Source organism: Centroberyx gerrardi, chromosome 3 (assembly GCF_048128805.1).
Source record: "Centroberyx gerrardi isolate f3 chromosome 3, fCenGer3.hap1.cur.20231027, whole genome shotgun sequence".
Classification (NCBI taxonomy): Eukaryota; Metazoa; Chordata; class Actinopteri; order Beryciformes; family Berycidae; genus Centroberyx; species Centroberyx gerrardi.
In genome coordinates, this window is record NC_135999.1 from 27,863,304 (window position 1) to 27,868,303 (window position 5,000).

General features: G+C 38.7%; 1 protein-coding gene across 1 annotated transcript in view; it reads right to left on the reverse strand.

Annotated features, from left to right (window-relative positions):
* Window positions 1–5,000, reverse strand: part of mfng (MFNG O-fucosylpeptide 3-beta-N-acetylglucosaminyltransferase) — a 36,804-nt gene that overhangs the window by 21,249 nt on the left and 10,555 nt on the right. The window lies entirely within an intron of this gene.

Here is a 5,000-nt window from a genome sequence, read left to right on the forward strand (position 1 = left end):
GCAAGAATATTTTTTTCCGGCCGAAATACTGTGTATTGAATGCAATTTGTCATAGAAATATGTCATCCTACCTGTTTTCAATGCTAAATTATTATTGTTTTTCTCTCTGACTCAATTTCCCGTGAGATGGTAAATGCTAGAGGCATGAAACTTTGCACCATGGTCTAGTACGGCTTCAATTCGACCCCCAAGAAATATGACCCCCTCCGGCCTGATGGTGGCGCTATAATTAAAGGTCAAAAATCAAAAGTTTAAAGGGCTGTATCTCCCACACCGTTTGTCCGATTTACATGAAACTTGGTACACATGTCCAGCTAACCGTACTCTAGGACCCTCAAAAAAAATTTTTGAGATATTTTGAATTATTTGAAAAACACATTTTTAACATCTCCTTCTACACCGTTTGACCGATTACCACCAAAATTGGTCAGTAGCATCTATGGTCCTACGCTCTTTAAATTCTGTTCATAGATTGTTCATATCTACTGTAGTTTTGACAATATTAACTCTTAAAGTTGTGAAGGAGGCGTGGCCTATAAGCTAAATTGTTATAACTTTGAGATAGATGGTCCAATCATCATGAAACTTGGACAACATGTTCACATATAATGAATGAACGTGTGCAAAGCCATTTAAATACTGACCAACAGGGGGCGCCACAAAGGCCAGAAAACTGTATCTCCTAATCCAATTGGTGAAATTACACGAAATTCGGTACACGTGCTCTAGGACCAGGTCCTAGTCAAAATCTGAAGCTTGGTTGTCATTAGTGAAAGTGGGCGTGGCCTATCACATTTTGGCTTATAACTCAAACAGAATTTCACCAATTGCTATGAAACTTGGCAATCATGTTCCAACCTTTATGTGGAACATGTACACCAATTTCCATACAGATCCGACCAGATTTTGCCCAACAGCAGCATTTTGAGTGTACAGCTAAACACAGTAAAGCCAATACGAAGTTGGATATTGAACCTTTTAACTTGCTATTACATTCTTCAGTATCAGAGAAATTCCCTTACTTTCCATTTGTGGAATACAATCTGTCAGAGAGAGTCAGACAGACACCGGACCAAAAAGATATGAAGCAGTTATATGTATGGTGTATGGTGTAGGCTGTATTCAGACCATTGAGAGAGCGGAGAGAGACTGTTACTCTTCTCCCTCCCAGGTGTTACCAGGGGATTTGAACTGCCAATCTTTCTGTCACAAACACGTGTTCGACTTTCCTCGCCTCGCACGTTAAATCACCTCAGAAGGAGACAAATCAACCGCAAGATAAGATAAACCCAAAACATTATGTTTTATTCAAGTCCTGTAAATGTATTCAGGATTCTTTCCCCAAGATCTGGCCAACGAGACAAGAATTGAAACATAAATGCCAAGAAGAACCAAAAGATCCCTATCTAACAAACTACAATGTTTGTGTAAAATAAGATAAGATTCAACTTTTAAGATTCCCATGGGGAAAATATGTTGTTGCAATCACAAATAGTAATAAGAAGAAAGAAAACTACAGGGCAAGGTCAAGGTCAAGGTCAAGGTAAACTTTGTTATCCCAGATTGGGAAATTCAGGTGGTCAAGGTGCAAAAGTACACAAAGCAGTCATAAAAACAAATATAAATACAACTATACAGTATACAGTCCCCCCTTCCATCGACCCAACACACGCGCCCACACACACGCCCGCGAGTGCACACACACACACACACACACACACAGAGCATTTCCAAGCACCCTCGCTCTGGCATACGCTGACACACACACTAATGTAGAGACATAAATACTTCATATACAGCGGACTACATGATCCCTGAGAAACAAACTCTGCATCAGCATTATAACCAATTAATAAAATAAGATATATAAAGTATATTGCACCATACAAGTGTTGCACAAGGATAACCATTCCACATAGCCCTGGCCAAAACCATCAAATCCTATGTTTTCTACTGTCCCTCTTATTTAACAGTCTACTGAAGGAACAAAAGACTTGCTGAACCTGGTTGTACTTATTTTCCTTTGCAGAATCCTACCTTTGCCCCGATAGCTTAGTTGGAACCTGTTGTGTAGAGGGTGAGTAGGGTCACTGAGGATGCGCTCAGCCTTACTCAGAATGAGGTCTTTACACAACTGGGCAGCTGACATCTGGTCACACCCAGTGACTCGACTCGCCATCTTGATCATGCGCTGCAACTTATCCTGGTCTTGGTTGTGCATGTTACCGAACACACAGATCAGGCCAAAGGACAAGATGCTCTGAAGGACAGCCTTATAAAACAGTTGCAAGACATAACTATCAACATTAAAACTGTTCAGCACTCACAGCGGCCATTTTGAACTTATGCCACTCAGGGTGGGAAACTCCACAGCCACCTGTCCTGCTGTTGTGTACCAAGATGCATCAAACAAACATTGGGAATCTGACAAACATTTATCATTTCACAGATTCTCCACAGAAAAACGTATTAGAATTGAACGAATCTCAAGAATTCAGAAGGATATAGGTTCCCATTTTAAGGTAACGTTAAAATATTGGACCCACTACAGGAATCTAGTCTAGGGAGCTAGCTAGAAACTTAGCTAACTAGCTAGTAGCTAGCTAACGTTCCTCGTCGTTTTAGCTGAGATTGCTATAATTTGATAACTGTTAGGTCTGAAGTCCTCACTTATGTGTTGAAATAAAGTTAATTTTGAATTATGCCAATCCTCCAGGTAGAGTTTATTTCCATATCTAAGTTGACGTTATTTCATGGCTTATAAGTGTTCTTCCTTCCTGGTTTGTCAGTGTTAAACAGCTGAAAACCACAATCTAATTGGGGTGAGTTTCCCACCTCAAGTGTTCAAAATGGCCGCCATGGGAATAGCTCAGAAATATTGTTTGGACTGTCCTTCATGAGCGCCTGGCTGAAAAAAACACACTAGAAAACATTACAAAATGTTCTATTGGTTTTAATTGTTTCATTGGGAACTGTAATGGTTTCTGATGGCATGTAATGATTTGTATTGGCATGATTGATGGAAAGCATTAGAGCATATTGTGTTCTATTGGAAATCATCACAAACCATTAGAAATCATCATAGCTCTAAATGGAAACCATTACAAACCATCACAAACCATTACAAACTATAACAAACCATCACAAACCATTACAAACTATTATAAACCATCACAAACCATTACAAACTATTATAAACCATCACAAACCATTACAAACCAACTGTAATGAAAACCATCAGAAACAATTGGGAACCATTACAAACCATTTGAGACCAATAGCCTAGCCCATAATGGAAACCATTACAATCCATCACAAACCATTAGGAACCAATAAACCCTGTAATGGAAACCATTAGAAACCATCACAGATCAATAGAAACCAAAGCAGCCCATAATGGTAACCATCAGAAATAATTAGCAACCATTACAAACCATTAGAGACCAATACAGCCTGTAACAGAAACCATTAGAGATGTAATGGAAACCATTAGATAAGTGTCCAAAACCCACTACAAACCATTTCATGATGGTCCTAATGGGCTGTGATGGTCCTTAATGGTAACGGAAACCATCAGGATTCTTCCAATGGGTTTTGATGTTTTTCAGCAGGGAGGGATATAAGATAAGATAAGATAAGATAAGATAAGATAAGATAAGATAAGATATCATTTTATTAATCCCCGTGGGGAAATTTGGGTGCCACAGCAGCAACTGGCAGAACAGAACCAGGGAAAAATAAGTACAGGAGATAATAAAGAGAAGAGGTAATAAGATAAAAAATAAAGGTAATGTAGCCTACATACCATAATATAAAACTAAAACTATGGAGACAGTGCAAAATGCAAATAATGCAAACGATAATACGTAATAAATGCGTATACATATATATATATATATATATATGTACTGTATATATACTGTAGCGATACCAGGGAGACATTTGCAGAAAGCCCACAACCTTTCTGTTGTCTTCTTGAATCAACACCAAATGGCCTATCACAACAAGTGGCCATAAAGGTGTCGAATGGACACAGTCCATGGCTTAAGGAGTTGAGTCTATGCCAGCCAGAGATGTCTCCACAGGACAGCTCAGGAAATTAACGACAGGATACCAACCCGGCGAAGAGCTTTGAAAATCACACATTCCACAATTAACGACCTTTATCTTTCAGCCATCAGGAGGAGAAGGACTCAAGAACTCAGGAATACTAATGAACTATACAATCACCCATCCATACTTCTCACACATCTGAATATAGGGAATCACCCTCCTTTCTTCATTTGGAGTACCAGACTGTTCTGTTTAATCAGAAGGGACAGTCACCATTGGGTGAGAACGGGAATACACACCGTGTCAATACGAAGGAACCAATGACTGCTGTTGACACTATCCAGAGTCTCATCACTACCCCCTCTCTAAATCAGGACAGTCATAAATCTCTTCCCTTTTCACATTCCTTTAAAACCTACTTTCAACTATATTTTCCCAATGTCTTTAATGGATCTATTTTGTAGTTTGAAGTATACTAGATGTGTTGACTATAGGCCCATATATATGTTGAAGATGTTCAGCTAAAGTTACATGCACAGACCATGATGCGTTAAATGATTGAAGTGTATCAGATATTCATCCAGAGACACTCTCCTATTTTCATGGTCCTACACTGCCACCTTGTGGTCATTTATAGCGACGACAGGTCCGTATAAAATGTCAGTGCGTCCAAATGTCTTAAATGTTTAAATTGTCTTTCTCATATTGATCACGAAGTTAGAGACCCAAGTCACATATACGAGTTAACTTGATGAAGACTTTATAGCCACAGATTGTACCAGGAAGGTTTATTTGATGTCCTTGTATTGATGTGCTAGCTATATAAGTTTGAATGTAAGTTGACAGGTTTTTATTATTTCGATCAATTGACAACAGTAATTGGTGGAGATGTAAAATACCGACATATTATTTTAAAAGAAATCTTTATTAAGATCACTTAGTAATAG